General features: G+C 49.8%; 4 non-coding genes across 4 annotated transcripts; all 4 read left to right on the top strand.

Annotated features, from left to right (window-relative positions):
• Positions 1–3,149: 3,149 nt before the first annotated feature.
• On the top strand, positions 3,150–3,221 carry Trnap-agg (transfer RNA proline (anticodon AGG)). The gene has a single exon. It is a non-coding gene; the product is annotated as a tRNA-Pro (tRNA).
• Positions 3,222–3,347: 126 nt separating this feature from the next.
• Trnap-agg (transfer RNA proline (anticodon AGG)) lies at positions 3,348–3,419 on the top strand. The gene has a single exon. It is a non-coding gene; the product is annotated as a tRNA-Pro (tRNA).
• A 125-nt stretch (positions 3,420–3,544) lies between these two features.
• Trnap-agg (transfer RNA proline (anticodon AGG)) lies at positions 3,545–3,616 on the top strand. Its single transcript has one exon. It is a non-coding gene; the product is annotated as a tRNA-Pro (tRNA).
• Positions 3,617–12,590: 8,974 nt separating this feature from the next.
• Trnap-agg (transfer RNA proline (anticodon AGG)) lies at positions 12,591–12,662 on the top strand. The gene has a single exon. It is a non-coding gene; the product is annotated as a tRNA-Pro (tRNA).
• Positions 12,663–13,514: the final 852 nt, after the last annotated feature.

Genomic DNA, 13,514 nt, shown 5'->3' with positions numbered 1-13,514 from the left:
GCAGCCGTTAGACTAGTTGGTTAGCTCAGTGTTGTGTTTTTGTGCACATGCACATTAATCTGTTTCGCTCAAGGAAGTAATGTTGCATTAAACGGCACTGAATGCCAAAGAATTAACATAGCGCCTCCGGAGGGCCGTTTTTTTTTTGTTTTTTTTGGGTGAAAGGCGGCAACCTTAAAAGTAAGCCGCGCGTTCCAAGAAAAAACAAGAAAAAATGCTCACGTTCATGACGCGCGCGTGACGTAACTTCTTTCCCCCGTGCCACCCTCCCTGCTTAGCTTCAGCGCTTTCGTCGGGACGAGAGCAGAGAGAAAGCAATTACGCGTACAGCGTGCGACAACCTCTCTAACTCCGCTCGTACTCGACGGATTCTAAACCTTCTGCGGCGGTTCATTCGGAGGTAATAAACTCCTTAGAGTATTCGATGGGTACTTAAAGAAGTGTTGCAGAGACCCTTTAAAACGGCCAATGTTACGCGCCACGGACGATCCTTTCTTCGTGGCACGTTCAGGTCTACGGAGAAGCGAAGCATATCAAGCGAATGAGAAAGGAATGCGAATGGGGCCCGATTACGCTATCGTGTTCCAGTCTTGAAGGCGAAGCTGAGCGTCCTCATAGCTTTTTTTTTAATTGCTTAGTGAGGCACGGCAGGACGAAACAAGAAATAAAAAACGACAGCTGTGATGGGTAACCTGCAATAAACAATATGCAAAAATAATCCTATATATAAAGCCAAGAAAGAAGAGTTCGATTTCATTTTTTGAGCCACGTGCCCTTTCCTTAAGAGCAAAGGGCATCAAATGCTGATGTGTTTGATTCGGCACGGCCGCGCTTGAAAAGTGTCACTGTATGTTTTGGGTGACAACAAATACCCTAGCTCTTACAACTAGCGTCTTGCGTTTCAAAAGTATGGTCCTTGCCAAGAGGCGCCCAACTAAAAATGAACATGGCAGCAAACAAACAGCAACTTGAGGGACCGCACATAGGCAAGTGAGATTCCACTCGGACACTGCAGATGCTCCTACGACCGACACTTCGTTGACACGTTGACAGCGTGCACATAGGTGGGGAGGGGGAATGGAAGGCATCAATTGTTTTATTCAAGTTGCATATTATTGCGATAGCAATTATATGGACAGTCTCGGCTGGATTTTGCCGTCGCCGCCGTCATGCACCGTATATGTATAAGTATTTATATATATATATAAAAAGCCCCAAAGAAAAATGATTCAGAAAAATGCTTCCGAAGCGCGGAATCGAACCGGGACCTCTTCCTCCGCAGCGAGTGGCGCTAGCCACTACGCACACGAAACGCAGATCCTCACGTAGCTAACGGCGAGCGTTATATACACAACATTTACCGCTGGACGGACTCAGAGATGCTGCGCTTATAAGCGTTGTTTCATTACCAGCGAGATGGCGTTAGGAGCGCGACAGGCGCATTTAAAAGTCGTCGGCGAGCTCGCTCGCTTCTTCTTATACTTGCGCAGGGAGAACCTTGCCCTTCCGCTGTCTGCTAGCGCGGTTTTCTTGTGCTGAGGGGAAGAGGGATCTTTCACGCTTTCACCGTGATGTCCGCGCTCATGTTACGGAGCGTACGAAAGCCACTCGAGCTCAAGGGACGCCGCTAAACGAACAAACAGAAGATGGGCGCGAACTATCAAGTGTCACAGCTCGACACTTGAAGCACGCTAGTTTCTTTCGCTGCTTCGGCCGCTTTGCAACAGGAGCGCTGTTCAAACTGAGAGTATACATTGGCGAGCCTCACTTCGTATAGCATTAATTTCTTGCTATCGCATTCATTGCTTCGGCCTTGCGGCGAAACTGTGACTTTTTTTTAACTACTTGCAAGCAGCACAAAGACGTACATATATTTCACTTAAATTATCACAAAGCGCCCATAATCTGCTCTGCGTCTAACCATATAGTCTGTCTTCGCTATAATCCTCAGATGCATTGGAAATTGGAATTTACGCTTGCCTCACATGAAGCATTAGAAGCACCAATTGATTTTTTATTGAGTAGCAATAGCAAGATAAAAATAGCATGATCTAATAATTGAGCAAGCACGGAACACCCCATGCCGGTCGCTTTTCGCGAATTATTTTTACAAGTTTGCAATTGCGCCAGGTATCAGCTTATTGATATGCCGAACCGCAATTCCTGTGTGTATAACATTAACACTAGAGTAACCAACGGCTCAGTACAGTATAACCCATGGATAATGAAACGCGAGATTCTGCGCACTGCCTATGTCGCCATGCAAAATAAATTCTAAAATTTGCAAAATCTCCATGGGCTGGTGTTGACGCGACATTACACGAATTAGATGTATTCCCTGATATTGCGAACACATCTCCGATGCAGTCGCTGCTCTTGCTTAGCATTCTAGCAGAATTTCAGAATTTTCGCGTCACTCTTGTCACTGAGCGTGAATAGATTAGTCTAAAAGATTTAATTGATTAAGCCGATTAACTGAAAGGTCAACATCGATGGCGATTAATGGTTTTGCGCGAACACTTTTATTCGATTATTCGATTAATCCTTCATCGATTTTACCGTCCTAACACACCAATGAAATTGCCGAAAGCACTGCCGCAGCATTTTAACGTGACAGGTCACTATTTAGACGACCTCAAACTTTCTTTACTTCAGTCAACTACCGGTCCCCCGAGACAGCAAATTACAGTCCTGTCTTACTCACATGTTTGATACATTCCAGCGAATAGATGTAAATGTTTCAAACGTAGCCTCGTGAATATAATCTGGTGTGATAGGTACACAAAAGGTAGCTGTGAGAATTGGGCCTTTTATCCAGAGAATTTTTACCGCGCTCATCACCATCAGATTATCATTTCTGGCTGGCGCTCACTCGTGACACTCACGCCTGAGCCGCATTTCGTGCATTCTCCTCCCTTTCAACGTAAGAAATACAACACAAGGCGTGTGCCCCGCTCCCGTTGCTGGATGGGAACCATACATTCTCACTTTTATTTTACATTCGTCCTATTTTCAGCCTGTGCCCCGCCACAGTGGTCTAGTGGTTATGGCGCTCAACTGCTGACCCGAAGGTCGCGGGATCGAATCCCGGCCGCGGCGGCTGCATTTTCGATGGAGGGGAAAATGTTTGAGGGCCGTTTTGGCTAGTTGGCTCGTTGGTCTAGGGGTATGATTCTCGCTTAGGGTGCGAGAGGTCCCGGGTTCAAATCCCGCACGAGCCCTTCAACATTTCTTTTTTCTCTGTCGGGCCGGAAGCGGACCATTCATTTTTATTTAGCATTCATCCTACTTTCGGCCTGCCTAGATAGCAGGAATGACTAAACGTGCCGCTTTCGCTGAGATACGTTGGCTCGTTGGTCTAGGGGTATGATTCTCGCTTAGGGTGCGAGAGGTCCCGGGTTCAAATCCCGGACGAGCCCTTCAACGTTTTTTTTTTCTCTACGGGCCGGAAGCGGACCATTCATTTTTATTTTGTATTCATCCCACTTTCGGCCTGCCAAGATAGCAGGAATGACTAAACGTGCCGCTTTCAGTGAGATGCGTTGGCTCGTTGGTCTAGGGGTATGATTCTCGCTTAGGGTGCGAGAGGTCCCGGGTTCAAATCCCGGACGAGCCCTTCACATTTCTTTTTTCTCTGTCGGGCCGGAAGCGAGCCATCCATTTTCATTTTTATTTTGTATTCATCCTACTAACGGCCTGCCAAGATAGCAGGAATGACTAAACGTGCCGCTTTCACTGAGATACGTTGGCTCGTTGGTCTAGGCCACTTCCGGCTGCCGAAGGGTGCGGACGTGTGTATCATGTGCTCCCAAGGGGCGGTATCAGCGACTGTGAACAGTCGCGGTAACAGGAACGATGAGCAAGATAGCGACGGCTACGAAGTTATTTTGCCTACGCTGCCATCAGGTCGTAGTGTTTTAAATATTTAATTTTTGCATGCGGATGTGCAGGCCAGGCCCTACCGAGTAGAACATTTCCGGGATACGCTGGCACGTCTGGCGCTGCTCCCCGAGGTGATAGCCTTGGGGACGTACCAGATGAGTCATGTCTGGGCGGTGACATTTAAGAGTACGGAAGGGATGAAGAAAGCATTGGCCTGCGGTCAAATGAAAGTGAAAGGCCAGCGATATTTGGTCATCGACCCAGGAAATCAAGATGTACGTCTGAAGCTTCACTGGCTCTTGTTCAATGTGCCAGATGAAGACGTGCGCGTAGCGCTGGCCCCGTATGGGAAGGTGACAGATATCTCGAAGGAGAAGTGGAGGGTTCAAGGAATTCAGGACAAAGGGTCGACGACACGCTTGGTGCGTCTGAAACTGCACAGTGGCACCAAGGTCGAAGACCTTCCGCACCAGCTACGCGTCGCCGGAGAGATGGCTCTTCTGGTCGCTCCGGGAAGACCACCACTGTGTCAGCGCTGTCACAGCAAGGGCCACATCCGGCGAGAGTGTCGCGTTCCACGTTGCAGTCATTGCCCGTGCGCTTCGGCCATGAAGAAAGTGAGTGCGTGATGACCTACGCAAGTGTCACTGGGCCGACTGGAGAAGACACCACAAAACTCGTCATGGACGAAGCTGATGCCGAGGAAGCCGCGAGCGGAGTGCTGCCGAAGGACGAGGGGCGTGAAGCGGCAAAGCTAACTCCGCTCTCGAACAACAAAGAAAGTCAGAATGAGGAGGGATGCCTAAGAGAAACAATGTCTGCAGGCGTCGACACAGGCCGTCTCGAAAGACAAGACCATGTCGCCACGCAGTCACCGTCTGGTCGAGAGCAGGAACTTATGGACGTTAATGGGGGGAGCAAGCGGCGCCACGGTCTCCAAGCGGGGTCATGACGCATTGCTGGACACAGGTGAGGTCCCCGAACGCGGCCGACTTGGAGGAACCACCGCCCAAGGCGGTGACCTTTCGTCGGGCCAAGTTCAAGCCAAGGCCGAACATACCACCGGATCGAACGGCGGCGGAGCCGCAGCCTAAGTAACCGCGAGCCATTGTGCTTCGCGGTCCACCATGTGGTCCAAGTGGGGCCAAACTGCCCTTGAAATGCTAATGGAGAATGCCCGCGAAATGCTAATGAACTGCACCTTCGAATGCTGCCAAGACGGCTGCGCAAGGCTCCTGTAAGGCATCAGCGTGGCGTTGACAGCGCACGTAGTACGTGGTAGGTGCCGTGCGGTCCGTTCGTTCTCACAAAAGCATAACCATGGCGAATGATACTGCACTTCGTTTTCCGACGTTAAATGTTCGAGGGCTGTGTTACAGAAAGCGGCAGTATCAGCTTAGCCGGCTTTTCTTGGAAAAGAATATTGATATAGCGGCAGTGCAGGCAACAAAGATAGAACTCGAAGAGCAAACGGACCGCATGGTGCAACAGTTCCGCAATAGATACAATGTTTGTGTAGCGCATGCTGTTGGAACTTCAGCTGGCTGCGCAATTTTCGTTAGGAATAATTTGGGCATAATAGAAGAGAGGGTTGTTTTATGCCAAGCGGAAGGCTACTGCTTGTCAATTTTTCATTATCGGGCTTAGAGTGGCGTGTGTTACCGGTTTACACGCCGAATACCGAGAATGAACGCTCGGCCTTCTTTGAAAGTGTACGCCAGTATTTGGAATGTGCAAGGAAAATAGTAATGCTTGGAGATTTCAATTGTGTGTGTTTTGCAGCAGACCGAGTGAAAAACCGCCCGGTACGAGATAAAGCTCTCTTCTTTAAGTACCCTTGTGCAAGAAGCTAATCTCGAAGACGTTGGACAACTTCTATCGAGTGATGACGTGGCTGCCTTCACGCACTCTCAGGGGCAGAGCCATGCTAGGCTTGACGGAGCATATGTATCATTAGATTTTGTACAAAAGTGTGGCGATTATGGTGTGAAAACATGTGTCGTTCAGCGATCATAGTCTCGTAATGTCAGTATAGGTAAAAGGCTACCCAAGTCGAAATTCAACTGGAAGACGTGAAAATTTAACAATGAGATACTGCAGACCCTATTGCAAAAACCAGCGCCGTTCCAGTACCCCCAGCGTGATACCAGTACGTTTTTTGACGCTGGACCGCACTGGGAACACTGGTATACGCTCGAATTCACTGGGACGTCGGTGAAAGCACTGGGAGAGAGCTGGGTCGCACTGGTAGAGGCACTGGCTTTGCTGCTGTGACGCCGGCGCTCACTGGGAAGCGCTGGAGACGCTGGAATTCTCACTGGCGTGCGCTGGCACATACTGGAGCCCGCACTGCTCTGCCAGTGCCGAGCGCTGCTTTCAGTATTGTGCGCGGCGGAATGCTTTGGTATCGTTGAATATCGAATGTCTGATTCGATGGTACCGATAGATGCTATCCTAACGGGTCCCAAACATGTGTCACAAATTCTAGCTTTGCAGAGAAAGACGAGGAGATGCGCACTATTTTCATTCACTTTTATTGTTCCCCTGTCGAATGTGGAGCAAAATATGTTAATAACCCAAAGCAGCCAACATTAATAAATTTGCTTTCTACCACGCTTTTTTTTATTCATGCAGTGCCAATGAAGTCGTTAATTTTTGCGGAGCACGTAGCAGCAGTGAATACACATTTCGTGCATGCCGCTCATATATATGTTTGCATTCGTGATGTGTTGCGGTAATGACTTCATATTTTAATGTTTATAAGTCTGGAGGCATTGGTCTGAACATACAGAGCAAATTGTTACATCGCCGTGCAGTTGGCAAGAAGTGAATGAGCTCTGGCTTCGCGACCCCTCCGAACGGAGGCCAGAAAAACAACCGTCGTTCGATATCGCCACACCGGAAACGCATCTCGGGCAATTCTCGCCCTTCCACTTACTCCAGCAATACGTTAGGTAACAGTTAAAAAGGTTTCGAGGCGAAAATGCAGAAACTTCAACCATCGCAACTCATATTGCGCCGAGATCGGTCCAACCCAGTGCGGCTCCCAGCGAGTGTTAGGCCTAGCGTACCGGCCGAGTCCGTCTACATGCCACCGGCGCTTCTTCGTTTAAGTACACGCAATTCCAACGTGTAAGATTTACTGTAAAGTATAGTCTGGACATCCGTTAACCTAAATTAACCATTTTTTCTTGTGTACAGTGTCCGCACAAGGAGCGATGACCATCGATGCGACGCGCTTTCAGCAACGAACGCAGGCTCACCGAAAGCAGCCGGCCGCACTCGCCGGTACTTCTCTGACTCATACGTCAGAACACATACGTGTCAACTGGTACGCGTTAGTGAACTAACACACTGGCATCCTTTTTCAACTAATTGTATTTGTTTTTGCGAAGCGGTTTTATAGTTGTAGTTATCGATAGAACTGCAAGTCAGAATACAGACACGCCCGCCCGCAGTAATATCGTCGCTCGCGCGAGAAATACTCAGTATGAATTCATGCAGGGGCGTGTTTATCGAACGAGTCATCATAAAGCTTATGTACATGTTCATCATTAGCAAGGGCGAGAAACGGCTGTTAAAAATCGGCAGTAACAGCCGTCAAACTGTACGCTGGTCCTCGATCCATTTGTATTTTTCGGAGTTAAAACGGGAATTCTTAAAGAAACCTGGCTTTTCCATTTGGGCATTTCATTCGTTTCCGGCCACCCTTTGTTTGTGTCTAATAAAGAAGCAAGCGTGATGGAAAGGAAGTCGCGTCTTCGTTACACGACACGGAAATAGAAACGACGCTGTCTTCTGTATTCTAGCCCTTTTACAGCGATGTTCGTAGCGTGGCGCAGTGGTAGAGTACTCCTTGGAGATTTAGAGTACGATCGAATCCTGGTGGTGAAGTTTTTTTTTTTTTTTCAAGGCTTTTTTTTTATTACTAATGCTTTCAAGACTTTCTTTAGTAATAATTTATAGAGCACGTAAGCACCGCCGTTTTTACTGTAGAGCCGTTTTGACTTGAGTACCCACGTCCCAGTAAAACGCCGCTCCAGCGGCCCAATCCAGCGCGACGCTGGGCCCATAACAGGCATGACTGGACGCTGGTACCCAGTGGCGCTGGGTTTTGCAATAGGGGAATGAACATTCTGTGAATACGTGAAAGAAAAGCTGGATAAAACTGAACGGCACTAACGAAGGCAACGTGCTGGAAATGTGGGAAATTTTCAAACAGGAAGACACGAGCAATGGAGGAAGCCACTTTAGCTACGTATAACAAAAGGAAAGAAGAAAAAGAAATACAACGCGAGCTGAATTTTTGTACTCAGTCGAAATGGAAAGCCCAGGAAGTAAAACCAAAGAAATAAAAGAACTGAAGAGTCAGCTGGAGCTTATCGATCAAGATATGTTCAAAGGCGCAGTCATAAGAGCCCGAGCCGAAAGGGTGTGGCTGGACGAAACGCCGACTAAACGTGCTCTATCAGACGAAAAGGCGTATGCGAGGCGGAATGAAACCAGGATGATTAGTACGCGAACGAAATTACGAAAGAACCTCAACTAATAGAGCAGGCATTCCTTGAGCATTACGGAGAAATATTCGGTACGGTAGAGCACGTTGCGGAATAGTTTAAACAGAATTTCTACTAAACATGCCCCGATTAGAAGATAGTGTGTGAGAGCGCTTGGAGTGGCCTTTAACCATTGGTGAAGTAGAAGCAGCAATTGAAGGTTTAGCTCGAGGCAAGTCGCCGGGCCCTGACGGACTCGGGGCAGGTTTTTATAAAGTCTTCAAAAGCGACATAAGCCAGGCGCTGTTGAAAGTGTTTAATGAGGCCTACACGCAGAAGCAGGTTCCTCCATCTTTTCGCACATACCACGTGGTTCTTATACCGAAAACAGAGGATCCAGGCAAATTGTTAAATGTCGACGCTTACCGTTCGATGCCACTGATGAACGTCGATTACAAGATATTCACCACGGTGCTTGGAAAGAGACTGCAGGGGTTGGTAACAAGTATTGTAGGACCGCATCAAACATGCGGCATCAAAGGGAGGCCAGTATACACAAACATCCATACTGCCAGAAGCATATTAGAATGCTGTGGAGCCATGTTGCAGCTGGACTTGCAAAAGGCTTTCGACCGCGTTGCTCATGAGATTCTTTTTTGCATACTTGAACACGTAAATGTAGGGGACCTAATCATAGATGCTGTAAAGATGTGTTACGAGGAATGCACTGCTCACCTCATAATAAACAAGGAGTTCACGAGAGCGTTTAACGTGCGGTCATCTGTGAGACAGGGATGTTGTTTATCTCCCCTTTTCTTCGCCATATACTTGGAACCGCTTTGTAGAAAGATAAACAGCAATAGCAAGGTAACTGGTTTTACACTGCAGTCCGCAGAAGTGAAAATACTTGCATACGCCGACGACATCGCGCTGTTTTGTCGCGATAAAGAAAGTGTGAAAACCGCGGTCGACGAGGCGCTTTTATATTGTAAGATAACAGGAAGTGCTATCAACTTTGATAAATCTTCGGGTTTCTGGATCGGAAGATGGAAGGACCCCCCCCCCCCCCCAGTAGTTTGTAAATGTACAGTGGACCGTCACGCCAGCAAAATACCTAGGGGTTCCACTTGAACACTATCGAAACGCCGCGGATTACTGGAATGCAGCAGAAACTGAAAGGGTCCGCGAGAACACACTGAAGTGGGGAGGTCGTAATCTTTCCATGTTTGGCCGAGCGATGGTCTGCAATTTGTTTGTCGTTGCAAAAATATTTTACGTGCTTCATGCTTTGTGTATGTCAAGAGCTAACATACAGAAATTACAGAGTGCTCGCTGTTTTTGTGTGGGGATCGAGTTGGGAGCGAAAAAAGCCGCACTAACTTGTTCGGTCTCTAAAATGGTGGGCTAGGTTTAGCACATTTGTTTATACGGCAGATTGCGTCAAGATTTCTTTACTTACGGGACCAAAAGAACCCATTTCTGTTGACAGTGCTTTAAGTAAGGCTCTGCGATGAACTACCAGAATTCATTGTGTCGTCGCGACGGTGTGTTCATGGCAGAATGCGAGGGTTCCTAAAAAAATTGTCCGGGCTGTTCAATTCTTGAAGGTGCGGTTTTCTATGGAATACCTGAGTAATGTTCTGCGGAAGCGTCTGTACAAGGATTTACGAGACGTTATGCTACACATGCCATTGTATCGATCCATGTATTCCATAGGACCAGAGAGGAACTTGCTTAAAAGAGTGCAGCGAATGCCTGTGCGTGCATCGGTTAAGCCCTTGTTTTTCCAGCTGCACACGAACACATTACCTGTGAAGACCTGGTTTGAGGAAAGAGGTATTTCCATACCACGGTCTGTGAACTGTTCATTATGCAATAAGCCTGAGACAGTGGTACATGCATTCATAGAATGCTTGGTCCCAGTTTTTATTGGATATTTTACAAGGACTCTAAAGAAGGACCTGCCGATCACACCGTTCGGTATTCGTTTTCTGCCAACATTAAATGAGGACACTGTACCGTATGACATGTTGTGGGTTCGCCGTCCACACCAATGAAAGGGGCTGCTCGTCGGAGTCGGGGTGGCTCAAAAAACCATTTATTAATAAAACTTTAACCTTAGGGCAAGAAGGGTAAACACAAGAACAAGCTCAACCCAAGTTCGAAGCACAACGTCCGCGCCGGTCCCCTATCCTTGGCCCCAGCGGACCGCACGCCGCGCACACCCACGCAACTCACGGCAGTTCGCCGGCCACTCCCCTCGGGCCGCTCGCTGGGCTGGCTTATAACCCTTCGCACATGCATGCACATGCGCAGTGGCGCTCGTCGCTGCTTGCTATCACCGCTGCTGAAGGTGAGGGCGAGGGTGTTATCCGAGATCCCCACACATTCCCCCCCTCAAAAGAGAAAGTTAGTGGTGATAGTCTACGCCGATTACAGTCTTTTCGGCCTTCCACCACCATCGTTTGGGTCTCCGTGGGTACAGTCTTTTCCGGTGCACTGGCCAGAGCGTTGGCCGGAGCCCTTACCGCTGCCTTTCCTTGGCCGCCTTTGGAGCAGCTGCCTTTGCTTTGATGGCGGATGTCTTGCCTTCCTTGACCATGGTTCTCGTGGCTTCTTGCGTGGTTGTCTCGGTTGCGGTCAAGTTGCGAGTGGTCGTCGTCGCTCTCGTCGCTGCCCACGTCGTTCTCGCCTGTAGCCACTGCACCTTCTGCTGTGCCGTTCTCTGCTTCGACAGAGGCACTGCGTCTCTGCGGCCCTGCTACTTCCTTGCCTTCGATGCTCGGCTCTCGGGCATCGCTCGCAGCCTCTTCCCACAACACTTCCGTAGCTTCACCTTCCAACTCATGTGCCGGGCTCTCAGCGTCCCCCATTTTGTGGTTGTCCAGGTACTTGTAGCCGCCTTCGTCCTCCGGTTCTCCTTTCATGGCCTTTTCTAAAACTTTGCGCATTCTTCGGGCTCGCCAGTGCAGTAACCGGTCTGTGTATCGACGAACTCACCACCGTCCGGCACATGGGCGAGTACAGCTGCACCTACGTCCCCTCTTTCGCCGCTCGCGTCTGTGCTCGTCGAGGCACCCTCGACTTTAGCCGTGTGCCAGCCGTCGATGGTTTCTCTTTCTGCGCCAGCGCACTTCCCTGAACAACCGCAGTCGCGGGTTCCTGACCAGCGGCTTGTCCTTGCCTGCCGTCTGCGCTCGAGTCGGCATCCCATGCTGTGTCGGCATCGGCAGCTGTGGTAAGTGTTGGACGTCTCCGTACTCGTACTACTCCTCCCGTCGCAGTGGCTCGGTCCGCCTCGTCCACGTTGGCGTCCGAATCTGTCGGAAGCTCAGCCCGCAACCAGCGTCCTCGTCCGCTCCAGCCGCTGCATATCCCACAGTTGGGACCGCAACGCACCTCACTGCCAAGTAGGCTGCGGACGCGGCGTCTCCACGCGCCGCGCAGAACGCGGCCGATGCCAGGTCGAGGCGCTCCATCGTCTCAAGAAGATTCTTGAGAGCAGCCTCCATTCTTCTCGGTAGTAGACGTCGCCGATTACACGTTGGGCGCCAGTTGTGGGGTTCGCCGTCCACACCAATGAAAGGGGCTGCTCGTCGGAGTGGCTCAAAAAACCATTTATTAATAAACTTTAACCTTAGGGCAAAGAAGGGTAAAACACAAGAACAAGCTCAACCAAGTTCGAGCACAACGTCCGCGCCGGTCCCCCTATCCTTGGCCCCAGCGGACCGCACGCCGCGCACACCCACGCAACTCACGGCAGTTCGCCGGCCACTCCCCTCGGGCCGCTCGCTGGGCTGGCTTATAAACCCTTCGCACATGCATGCACATGCGCAGTGGCGCTCGTCGCTGCTTGCTATCACCGCTGCTGAAGGTGAGGGCGAGGGTTGTTATCCGAGATCCCCACAATGTTCATGCTGCTTTCCTTGCACTGCTTGTGGAAAAGCAGAATGGATGTGAGGCACATGGAACTGAATCCCAGGCCAGTAAGGGAGCACTTCATTGAAAGCATGGTTATAAGAAAGAATTGTATACCTTGCAACAAGAGAAACCACCTGGATGTTGTATTGAATTAACTTGTAAACTTGAAGCGCTTTTAACTCTCTGTCAGCCAGCATGAGGCAGGCACTTTTATTGCCATTTATATGCCCTACTAATATATATTTCTGGTGTTTGGAAGTTTTGCCAAGTCGGTAATAATAAAGAAAAAAAAGCTCGTTGGTCTAGGGGCATGATTCTCGCTTAGGGTGCGAGAGGTCCCGGGTTCAAATCCCGGACGAGCCCTCACATTTTTTTTTCTCTGTCGGGCGGGAAGCGGACCATCAATTTTCATTTTTATTTTGCATTCATCCTACTTTCGGCCTGCCAAGATAGCACGTATTAGAGCTGTGCACGGGCCGTATTTCCGAGCCCGAGCCCGGCCCGGGCCCGCTGACTTTGTCGAAGGCCCGCCCGAGCCCGACGGCAAAGGCTCGCGCGAGCCCGCCCGCCCGGCCCGACGTACGAAAACACAATCCCGGCCCGGCCCGGCTTTTTGAAGGTTCGCTGCGAAAACAAAACATCGTTTTCCGGTATTTGGCATTTTATTGAGCATATCAAATATGATCAAACCACACACGACGAACAGTCTCTAATAGAGACTGTTCGCAGCAGCACTTTTGCTATACAAGTAGACGGCCTCATGCCAGCAACAATGGAGTTCGCTCGCACAAAGCCGTCAGTGTATGGGGTATGCCAAAGCAAGCGTCAGCTTGCACGAGGCGATCTACGTCGGGTCGCTCATCGCTGTCGCGTGCATTTTCACTCATATGGGATTTGGCCTTAAATCTAACGCGGAACAGTCGCATGGCGCCGTCACTAGCTCAGGGGTGCTACCTCTCTGTTTGTCGGAGTGCAACAGAGGCAGTGCTTTACCTGCTCCCCTTTGTTTAACGTAGCAAATGGAAAGGAAAAAGCGGTAAAAGGCTGTCGCGGAAAAGAAGCTGTATGCGTGCTGGAAACAATTCCCGCTCATTCTCTATATTTCGGGCTTGAGTCGGGCTTTCCGCCGGGCCCGAGCCCGCCCGATAAGCTCCAAGTAGCCCGAGCCCGGCCCGGGCCCGAGGTGAAAGTACGTCGGCCCGCCCGAGCCCGGCC

Source organism: Rhipicephalus sanguineus, chromosome 1 (assembly GCF_013339695.2).
Source record: "Rhipicephalus sanguineus isolate Rsan-2018 chromosome 1, BIME_Rsan_1.4, whole genome shotgun sequence".
Lineage (NCBI taxonomy): Eukaryota > Metazoa > Arthropoda > Arachnida > Ixodida > Ixodidae > Rhipicephalus > Rhipicephalus sanguineus.
This window is presented reverse-complemented; position numbering and strand designations above follow the sequence as displayed.